This window comes from Fukomys damarensis, unplaced genomic scaffold (genome assembly GCF_012274545.1).
Source record: "Fukomys damarensis isolate Sample0158 unplaced genomic scaffold, DMR_v1.0_HiC HiC_scaffold_11, whole genome shotgun sequence".
Classification (NCBI taxonomy): Eukaryota; Metazoa; Chordata; class Mammalia; order Rodentia; family Bathyergidae; genus Fukomys; species Fukomys damarensis.
Genome location: NW_022900923.1, coordinates 9,057,511 through 9,068,908, shown reverse-complemented (window position 1 = coordinate 9,068,908; position 11,398 = coordinate 9,057,511). Strand labels below are relative to the sequence as shown.

Below are 11,398 nucleotides of genomic sequence, written 5' to 3'. Positions count from 1 at the left end.
CCGCTCCTGCGGGACGGCAGGCACCGCATGGGCTGTTCAGGACAGCGCCAGCCAGCCTGTGTGGGGCAGGCAGCACTCGGGCCTCAGCCAAACCTGGGGCCCAAAGAGCACTGCTCAGGCCCACAGAGTCTGTGAGAGGGGTTTCAGAAAGCACGGGAGCAGCCATTTGACTGTGCCTGGATGGAGTCAGGTCGGAGAAGCAGGACCCAAGAAGCTGAGACAGCGCTGACCCAGCCACAGGGACGGGTTTCTCCCAGCTACAGTCGGGGTGATCTCTTAGAGGCTGTGCAGGAACTGAAAATCAATTGGGAATTTGTACTCCGAGTTGTGACCGCTCCTCTTTTAGTTATTATTCTCTGCTGAGTTTTGTCAGCTGCCTAACTCATTGCTTACCATGTACATTCAAACTAATGACTCAGTTCTTCCCTTTGGCACCGGGAATCGAACTCAGGACCTTATACTCGCCAGGCAGGTGTGGCACCACTGAGCCACGTCCCCAGCCCCCAGTTCTTCTCCGTCTTCATCATGGCTGATTTTATCACACAGATGCCTTTTGTTTTCGTGTGATCTCTTCCTTTGTGGCATCTGAGGCGTGTGTCTCTAGACAGACTCTTTCAACTCCAAGATGATAAAATAATACATAATCATCCGTGTTCTCACACTATGCTTACCTTGTGCTTACGCTTAAGTATTTGAACAAACTAGAATTTATTTTGGTAATAGGAGAAATACCAGATTCCATTTTTTCCCAAATGCCTGACCAATTTTCGCATAGAAATTTAATGAGTAATCTCTCCATGGGTGTTTGACTTTCTTGTCACTGTGTCTATGCACCTGTCTTAGCACCACGATAACACCAAGAGAATTCCTTAAGGATATGGACTGTAAACTAGGCGTGGTGGCACACACCTGTAATCCCAGCACTCAGGAGGCTGAGGCAGGAGGATCACGGGGAGTTCAAGGCCAGCCTGGGCTACACAGTAAGACCCTATCTCAAACCAAAAAAAGCAAAAAACATGGACCAAAACTATTGGAGGCAGAGGTCCCTCGTGATTCACAGCAATACTAAGTACATCTTATATAGTGCATTAGTTCTTTGAGGTAAATTAGAGAAACAGTGTCAACTTCATAGGGAGAGAACAGAACTGTTGAGTTTGATATGAGCAGCTATTTTCAGTGATTGGGTCAGGCTGAGAAAGTTTTTAATTGGAACAGTTCTTAATTTTGAGGGAGGGGAGGTCTCCTGTTCCAGTACATTAGTCACCTCTTCACACTCATGAAACAGACGGGGGCGAACAGAAAATGCAGTTGCTCATATCACCACACACATGGGAACTTCCGTGGATCCCAGATGCACTTGAGATCCCACATGGGAAATCCGCACTGCCTGTACCTGGGTTGGTGTGTATCCATAACGCACAGTCGGGAGGGAGCCCTGCCCCGCCCCGGATGTTGTCTCTGCCCCGCCCCGGATGCTGTCTCTGCCCCGCCCCGGATGCTGTCCTGGGTGCTTCTGTGCTGCAGTAGCGGTTGAGCAGCTACGGTGGAGTCTACCGAACTCGCAGGCTCTAAAATGCTCCTGCTCTGAGGCCTTATAGAAAGCACAGTGTTTGCAGCAAAGGGCTGTCGTCAGGATTTCCTGGGGGGACTGGGGTGCAGCTCCGTGGTACAGCACGTGCAAGCCCCTGGATTCCTTCCCGGGCACCACCAAAACGAAGCGTTGGGAGAGAAGTCGCTGGCCCCGCAGCAGGTGAGAAGCGGACTCTCCTTCTCCTGCACTAAGGGCCTTCGCCTCCGGGCTGAGCGCGGCTGGGTGCAGAGCCCTTCACAGGTCAGAAGGCGTCTCGGTGCTGCCCACCTCCCCACACTTCGTGTGCCCTGCGTTCGTCTGGAAGATTTCTAAGCGTGTCATTTCCTTTCACAGACCCAAGGAGCCCGTGGCACCTGTTTGCCAGAAATCTTCAGGTGGGAGCCGGATCCTGGGTCGCCTGGCCCGTGCCCGCAGAGACGCACACAAGTCCGTCTTCGCCGTGGTCCCGGGAGAACGCTTTCGTCACCAGGTAGACCTGGGTCCTAAACAAGGTTCTGCGCCGTGGGTCTCGGATATTAATCGCTGTATCTGTTTTTCTTCTGAAAAATCAACACGAGTCCAGGATTCGGAACATGAAGACCCTCTGAACGGGCCATTTGCAAAGATCATTACTCCCCCCCACCCCATACTGGAGACTGGACCTTTGCATGAGCTACATTCCCAGCCTTTGTTTACCTTTTATTTTAAGACAGGGTTTTGCTAATTCGCTTTCCTCGGCCTCCCAGAGGGCTGGGGTTGCAGCCATGCGCCACACGCCTGGGAAGATTGGTACTCTTGGCCTTTCAGAGTTTCCAATCACGTCTGCGCTCCTCACGTGCCCCGCTAACGGGATGCACCTGGGACTGCGTCCTCCGCCCGACCCCCAGGCGTTCATTCTCGGTTTCCCGCATTTTTAAGCCCCCGCGGACAACTGCCACCAGGTGGCGCCAACTCTGCTCCTTGGAGTTGAGCTAAACCAATTGGTTGCCAACGTAAATCCTCCGATTTTTGTCTTGATGGGTTTATTTAAACTTTTGAAAAGGCTGATTCTAGCCAAAGGGCAGGTCCTAAATAGATGCTGAGAGGAGAACACGAAATGTGCCTCCTTATAGGAATGCCAGCCAGCCCACAGGGAGGAACTGCTGAGACCTCTGAAGAAGCGGACACCGGAAGGGAGAGCTAACTTCTCGGCACCTGGTGCTGCCATGGCAACTGGTGCTCACAGATGATGTCATCATGACTGGCTGTGTGCAGGTGGATTATGGGGAAAAGACTGCTTGCGTAAATAAATGCATGAATGAAGAGGCCATTATTAAGGCAGGGAGCAAGATATAAACACCTGTGATCCTCGCACCCTGGGAGGCTGAAGCAGGAGTATTGCCCCAAATTTGAGGCCATCCTAGGATACCCAGACCTTGTCTCAGAAATAACACAATCTCCAGAGCCTGCCTCACAAGCAAAAGTACCAGAGTTCGATCCCCAGTACAAACAAAACAAAATAAAAAACAGGTGAGCTTTTTAAGGGCTGGGGATTTAGCTCAGTGGTCCCCACCCCCCACCTCAAAAGCGCAAAGACCCGAGGTCGATCCCTGGTACCAAAAAAGCCCCACAAAAAACACTTTCTGTGGACACTGAAATTTGAACTTAAAGAAATTTTAATCTAAGTAAAATTTACTTAATTTATTTTTCCAAACCTCTTGAAAATGTAAGAAATATTCTTAGATTTGATTTTATATTATTTTACTTTAGTGCAGTACTGGAGCTTAAACCCAAAGCCTTTGCACTGAGCTACATCCTCAGCCCTTTTTATTTTTCATCTTGAACCAGTGTCTTACTAAGTCAAGTGGCCTAGGCTGAGCTTCAACTTTCAGTCTTCCTGCCTCAGCCTCCAAGACTGCTGGGATTACACACATGCACCTTCTTGCTCTGCTTATTCTTATCTCTTGTATCAAAACAAGTGGTAGCCAGGGAGCCTGTGGTCCCAGGTACTTGGGAGGCTGAAGCAGGAGGTTCTCTTGAACCCCAAATTCCCAGACCCACCTTGGGGCAAGATAGCAAACTCTGTCTCAAGGAAAAAAAAATGATGGCAGTCCGGATTTGTCCCCGGCCAGAGTTTGCAGACCTGGGTCGGTGGCTGTGAGCCTGTGGCACCGTGGGCCTCCCGTGGAGTGCAGATTACAGTCTGGGCTGCGGAGTGATGTGCCTGACCAGGTCCCCGAGCCCCAGGCTGCAGGCCAGGCCCTCACGGGGACAGTCTCTGCTGTGTAGCCAGTGGAGACAGGAGACCGGCGGACGGGAGGAGCGGTAGGGAGCGCTCCCAGGGGGCGATGTGAGCACAGCGGACCCGGCTGGGACCCCCTCCTGGACCGGGCTCCTGGAGGCAGAGACTCCAGCGGAGAGAGGCAGGGAGGAGAGGGAAACCGGGAAGCAGACCAGAAACCAGGCTGTTCCAGTGCGGTCCGCACGGAAGCTCAGCTCGGGCTGGGCCCGGAGCAGGGGCGCTGTCACTTGGGGAAATCGAGGCCCCGGTTTGGGGCGGGCGAGCGAGGGCAGAGAGCTCTTCCTGCATCTTTGACTTCTTCGTTTTCAACTCCAAATCATCCTTAAACCAAAGCTCATGTTGGGGCAGCCCATAGTGATGCCTCACTACCGCCACCTGCTGGGTGCCCCACCACTACTCTGGGCTCCGGAGTCCGGTTGGGAAAAACAACAGGGCGTGCAGTTGGCGCCGGCCTGAGACTGGCGCTTAGCACACACCGGGCTCGCGTGCCTGTGGCTCTACTTGGTTTTCTGCAGTGCTGGAGATAAACCAGGACCTAATATACTCCAGGCAAATGTTCTGCCAGGAGCTACACTCCCAGCCTGCCGTGGGAGTGGGTTAATCTTTTAATAATCTATCTTTATTTTATAATGGATTGATTGATTGATTGATTGATTGAGACAGGATCTTGCTGTGTAATCCAGGCTGGCCTTGAACTCACTATGTAGCCCAGGCTGGCCTCAAACTTGTGGCGATCCTCCTGCCTCAGCCTCCTGATTGCAGGGATCACAGGTGTGCACTGCCACACTCGGCTGTCTTTAGGGCTTTTTTTCTTCTTTCTTCTTTCTTGTTTTTTCTTCCCGGGGATCGAACTTAGGACCTTGAGTTTGGGAGGCAGGCGGCTGCACTATTGAGCTAAATTCCCGGCCTCTGGCTATCAGATGTTTTAAAAATTCCACCGTCATTCCTTCAGAGGAAGCAGCAGTAAGAGTGTCGGGAAAGTGGGAAGAGCTTGAGATACAGGCCTGTCTCAGGCTGCTCGATGCCCAAGAAGTGGAATCAGGATCTCAGAGACTCCTCCACTCCCTTGCCATGCCTGAGGGTCCGTCGTGTGTGTGACTAAATAAAGGGAATGTGGTGGCACTGTGTGTGTAAACATACACAGCAGGCTGTTACACAGCCTTTGAAAAGGAAAGCTGGGTGCCAGGCATGGTGGTGCTTGCCTGTGATTCCAGCACTCAGGAGGCCGAGGCAGGAGGATCACTGCGAGTCTGAGTGCAATCAGATTCCTAAATCCTGGTTCCCGAACCACATCAGGCAGCCCGAGCGCATGTGGGTGATGGCAGCGTGGGGTGGCTGCTGGCCCTCTGCTGCCCAGACCTCCTCCGAGGCGCCTGCGTTCTTCTGCGGGAGGCCGGCCCAGCTCCTGCAGGAGCAGGGAGAAGGCAGAGCGGCTCTTCAGCCCTCAGCCGTTTATCTCCACGCAGGCTGTGCCCGCGCAGACTGAGCTGGGGTGAGACGCTGCGCTGTCCGTCTGAGGGCCTCGCCAGCCGCTGCCCGCACTTGGGGCACGTCGCGGCAGGAGACCTGCAGAAGGACAAGGCAGTGCAGGTCAGTGCGCCCGCGTGGGTCCCTGTGTCCTCTTGGACCCTGCGAAGAGGACCAGGCGGAGCTCCGTGGGCCGGTGTCCCGGGTGTGGCCGGGCAGCGCTCTGTCCACTCCATTCCTGACATTTCCTGACTGCCGTGCCCTCGCCACCCCAGGGCCCTGGACTGAGAAGGAGGCCAAGATCCAGGAGTCTGCCAGGGCTGTGGACAGGGTCTTTACCTCCCTCAAGATACACAGTTTATTTAAGTTACCTGGAAAAAAAAGAAAAACTTCTAAATCATTATAGTAATAATTATGGGTGGGGGAGGGGAGCTGGGCGTGGAGGTACACACTTATAATCCATCTTATTGGGAGGCTGAGGCAAGAGGATGGCAACTGAAGCCAGCCTGGGCAATTTAGTGAGACCCTACCTCAAAAAATAAAGAAAACATGTGGGAGGTATAGCTCGGTGGTAGAGGGCTTAGCATTCATGGACCTCTGGGTTCAATCCTGAGTGACAACGTAAAAAAGGGACAAGGATGGTGTGATCCTGCCATCTGTGACAGAATTATGCTGAACACGGACAGCATAATGCTGAGTAAAATACTAGGGCAGAGAAACAAAACTATTGCATGATTTTTCTTATATGGCATTGAAAACACAGCCTTGTGCATTCGAGAGAGCAGTCAGGAGGAAGCGAGGTGGTCGGCAGTGTCTGTGCTCCCAGCTACTCAGGAGGCTGAGGCAGGAGGGTCAATTGAGCACAGGCTTTCAAGGCCCACCTGGGCCAAATAGTGAGATCCTTTCTCAGTAACAAAAACCAAGGTTGGAGAAATTTTGGTGAAGGATTTGGGAGTTAAGATAAGTGACAGTTGTCGCTGCTGTGGAATATTTTGCTTACACCTCCGGGTCACGAGTCACGAACCAGACCACCTGTAAAATGGGGAGACTGCACCTCAGCACAGTGCCAACAGCACCGAGTGTGTTTTAATGACGTATGGAGAAAGACACCATGCAGGAGAACAGATTTACTCTCTTTTCCGTTTCTGATGCCACCAGCTGGGCCGGTTGTGTCACACGTTGAGCCATGAGAACTTTCTCCCTGCCAGGTCCCCGCTGCCGTCTCCTCCCGGCCCTGGGCCGCCTGTGCACCTTCGCCATGGCAGCAGTGGGTTTGGAGCCTGCTTTTCCTCACTGCAAAGCTCCCCCACCCGGCCTCCCTCCAGCAGTTCCGCCTTCGGAGGCAGCCTTGCCTTTGGCTCTGAATGTGTCAGATTGGGCTCTTAGTTTCCCTGCCACTTTCCATCCAGCATTTATCTAACCCTGAAGAGTGGGCCGCAGGGCCCCCGGGGGTCGGGGGTTCTGCTCGCCCTGAACTCGGAGGAATGGAGCCCTGGAGGTAAACTCTGTCCTGCTGCAAACAGGATTCCTTCCAGCTTTCCTCTCGAAGTTAGGGAGCCTTAGAGTTACAAGAAGGTTGGGATGGTTTGGGGTTTGGTTTGGTTTTTGCACTGCTGAGGACTGAACCAAAGACCTTTGCATGAAGCTACAGCGCCAGCCCTTTTGTTGTTTTGTGTTTTGAGCCTGGATCTTGCTAAGTAGCTCAACTGTCTGTGCTGGACTAAGACTGTCATCCTCCTGCCTCGGCCTCCCAGATTGTTGGGTGTGCACTGCCACACCAAATGTAGAAGGCTTTAACTGACAAGTGCAGAGGCTTTCTGCACTTCTCCATCGGGATGTCTATGCTGGACGTTGCTCACACGTAGGATCCACGCGGAATCTGACAGCACCTCCAACACCTTGACGCTGAAGTGGTAGGAAAACCAGAACCACCGAAACTCCGCAAATTTCTCGGGCTGACACCGCGTCGGTGATGGTTTGTGAGCAGCTCCAAGGTGCCTGTGATTCCAGCCTGCTCTTTCCTGTTGGGAAATGAATGTGGAACGTGGCAGAAATGACTGTAAAACTCAGCAGTAACAGTTGAGACCCCCTCAGGATAGCTCCCGCCCTGCCACCCTCCTCCCTGAGCTGGAGAGTGAGGTCCGGCTCCCCGCTCCTGAGGCCAGGCACAGTGGCATCTTGCATCCTCCTCACCTCTCAGCCCCACAGCCGCTGCCAGTCAGTTCTCCCCCCGAAGCAGAGCTGGGCTGTCCCTGTTCGCTGGCCTGTGCTCACCTTACTGCCTCAGTCTGTCTTCCGGGGGGTTAAAGGCTGGGCCTGAGCGCCCCCTCCTGAAATTGCTCCCTTCCCGGGGCCTCTCATCCTGACAGCGATGCCCACCTGCCTTCTGCCTTCTGGGGTCCCTGCTCTGCCTGTGCCCTTGGTCACTTCGCTCCAGAGTGCTGTCCTCTCGGTCACCAACTCTGATGCCGCCAGCCCCAGAGACTGAATTCCTATTTCTATGAGTGCCCCGTTTTCAGATTTTTCCTAAATCAGAAATTCAGGTTGTAAAAGATCAATCACGCACAAAATATTGGTGCAGAATTCTAATTCATGTTTGTGGAGGAGTTAAAAACTGAGATGTGTCCTGTACCTAGGCTAACTCTTCATGATGAAGGGTATCATTATGCACTGCAAATATGCAGTCATAAAAATAAAAATGTGTAAAAGAGTTCCGATGTGTTTTAAAACCCAAACGTAGGCCAACATTTCGGAAGGCTACCTGTGCCCTACCATGCAACAGCATATGAGGGGCGGTGACTCGGGCAGTAGAAAGAATTTAGGACAAAAGAACACAGAGAAGACAAGGTTTATTTAGGTCAGAGTACCCCACCAAGAGGGGTAGAAGGTGACTCCCAGAGCACTCACGCAGTGAAGGCGAGAGATGTTTTTTTTTTTTTTTTTTTTTTTTTTTTGCTTTTTGAGACAGGGTCTTGATGTGTAGCCCAGGCTGGCCTTGAACTCCTGGTGATCTTCCTGCCTCAGCCTCCCTGAAGCAGGAAACTTTGGGGACCCCACACAGACCACCTTTAACATGAAGATGGAAGCAAAAAGTGGCTTTTTAGTGCCAGCGGCTCAGCGCATGACTCTTGTCAGGCTCGAGAGCCCCAAGTAGAAGTTAGCCCTTCTTTGTATCCCTCTTTTAGCGTCTGTGCAGCTTAATTCCGCTGGAGTTTCCGTGGGGACAGCAAGCAGGATTTCTTAAAGCAGAGCCGCAGAGGGGGAGAGAGCAGAGGTCTGGCCAGACTTTCTGAGCCCATCACTCTCCTTTGGTGACAGATTACAGAAGTTGTCGCGGCCGCTCAGGTGCATTCTGCAGAGAGCAGTTTCCCAGTGAAGGCATAGTTGCCCGACTCCATACGGAGGGGTGGTCCCCTCTCCTCCGAGAGCCGGGATTGCAGCTGTGCACACCCCTCAGCAGATTTGGGGTTTCTCCGGGATCGGTCTCCGTTTGCAAATCTGCACCTCTCTGGGATGGTCGTCCCTTCTGGGGCCTTCGGGACAGCTGCATGAAAGTCACACATGCCGAGACCTCTCGCTGGAGCCTTCAGGCTTGGACCAGGGCTCCTCTGTGCTTTCACCTTTGGGGAAAGGCCGGCCCTTAGCTGGCTGGACAGAAAGGGTGGTGTCTGGGTCCACTGTTACCTCCTTGGGCTGTGTCCAGTCGGCCTGCTGTGTGCTGGGCAGGATTGTGACAGCGGAGAAATCTGGGTGCTGAGAACTGAAATCCTGTGTCAGCACGAAGCAGTCAGAACCTGTGTCTTCCAGCCCTGGCCCTGCCGAGCTCTTTCCACCACACCTCACCAGTGTCCAGGGAGGGCGCCCGGTCCGGCCCCGCCACCCAGGTCAGAGCTCTGGGCTGTGGCTGTGACACTGAGAAACGGAGACTGAGCCCCAGGCTCGCAAATGTTTCCCACAGCTTTGTGGCAAGAAAGGAACCAAAAGATTTTTGAAAAGAAAAGAATGAAAATGAAGTGTATGTCTCAGTAATTTAACACAGTAATTTTATGTCTCTTGAATCTAAAAATCAAAACTGAGGGCTTGGATTTAGTGTACGGTCAGGAAATGTTTTCTTTTTCTCTGGTACCAGGGATCAAACTCAGGTCCTTGCGCTTGTGAGGAAGGTGGTGGCACCACTGAGCTAACGCCCAGGAAATGTTTTCTTTAAAGACACATGGTGCGTGTTCAAGACCATGTCCGCGCAGTCTGTCGCAGCCATTTAATATAAAAGCGGCCTGACAGAAATGAGGGAGTCTGTGTTCTCATAAACATTATTTCTTGACACTGGAATTTAAATTTCACTCCCCCACCCCAGTACTAGGGATTAAATCCAGGGCTTTTACACTGAGCTATATCCCTATCCCTTTTCTTCAAATTTTCTATTTGGAGACAAGTTCTTGCTAAATTTCCCAGGCTGGTCTGGTACTTGTGATCCTCCTGTCTCAGCCTCCCAGAGAGTTGGGATTACAGGTGTGTTCACCACCTCCGGCTTTCACATCATTTTTGCTGGGTTTTTGTTTGTTTTGTTTCTGAGGCAGAGTCTTACATGTAGTCCAGGCCCAACTTGAACTCACAGTGCAGCCCAGGCTGGACTCAAACTCATATCTTCTTGCCTCAGCCTCCTGCACACTGGGCCACATAATTTTTTTTAATTTAAATTGAATTTATTGGTACATTCTAGGTAGACAGTACAGTTACATTCATTACTGGGATCTTGTACCTTTACATGCCAGGTCTTGATTCTCATTTTTCCCCTTGTCCCCACCCTCCCTTCACCCTCCCCTCCCCACCTACAAACACTTTAATTCCACTTTTACATTTTCTCAGATTTTTTTCCTTTTCCCTTAATCCCCTTTCCCTATCCTTCTCACTGTCCCTATACCTTTGGTCCTTTTCTTCCTATTTCACATTGCTAATTATTCCGTTAGGATCTTGAGTACTATTTTAGTTTTTCACACCAGAGAAACTATTCGGTATTTGCATATGTGTGACTTATGTATTTCACTTAGAAGTATATCCTCAAAATGTACCCATTTACCTATGAATGAATCTACTTTCTCATTCTTTATGGCTGAATAGTATTCCATTTTATAGAAAAACCACATCTTCTTTATCCAGCTTCCAACTGATGGGCAAATGGGCTGTTTCCAAGTTTTAGCTATTACAAACTGTGCCGCTATAAATATGGGTGCACATACATCACTGTGATATGATTCTTTTAATTCCTTTGAAGACACCCAGTAGAGGGATGGCTGGGTCAAATGGAACCTCTAGTCCCAGCTCTTTGAGGTATCTCCATATTGACTTCCATAGTGATTGCGCCAGTCTGCACTCCCACCAACAATGGAGAAGGGTTCCTTTCTCCCCACAACCTTGCCAACATTTGTTATTGTGTGATTTCTTGATAGCCATTCTTTGTGGGGTAAGGTGAAATCTCAGTGTTGTTTTCATCTGCATCTCTTGAATGACCAGTGATGTGGAACATTTTTTCATATATTTACTTGCTGCTTTTATTTCTTTGAGAGATGTCTGTTCATTTCAGATACCCATTTTTGAATTGGGTCTTTATATTTGGGGGGGCTGGTTGTTTTGAGTTCTTTATATATTCTAGATAATAGTCCTTTGTCTGAGGAGCAGCTGGTAAAAAGTTTTTCCCACATTATAGGTGGTCTCTTAGTTCTGCTGATGGTTCTTTTGCAGTGCAGAAGCTTTTTAATAAGATGAGATCCCAGTTGTTGATTCTTTCTGCTAGTTCCCATGCTACTGAGGATTTGTTCATAAAGTCTTTTCCTATGCCAATGTCTTCCAGAGTTCTGCCTAACTTATCTTCCAGCAAGTTTAGTGTTTCTGTTTTAATGTTTAGATCTTTAATTCACTTGGATTTTAATTTAGTGCATGGTGAAAGATAAGGGTCTAGTTCTAATCTTTTGCAGGTTGAGATCCAGTTTTTCCAACACCATTTATTAAAGAGGCTATCTTTCCTCCAGTGGGGACTGTCAGCTCCTTTGTCAAAGATGAGGTAGCTGAGTGCATCTGGAGTT

General features: G+C 50.7%; 1 long non-coding RNA gene across 1 annotated transcript; it reads left to right on the top strand.

Annotated features, from left to right (window-relative positions):
* Window positions 1-1,490: 1,490 nt before the first annotated feature.
* On the top strand, window positions 1,491-2,978 carry LOC104875168. Its single transcript, XR_783989.1, has 3 exons — window positions 1,491-1,750; window positions 1,925-2,060; window positions 2,683-2,978. It is a non-coding gene; the product is annotated as an uncharacterized LOC104875168 (long non-coding RNA).
* Window positions 2,979-11,398: the final 8,420 nt, after the last annotated feature.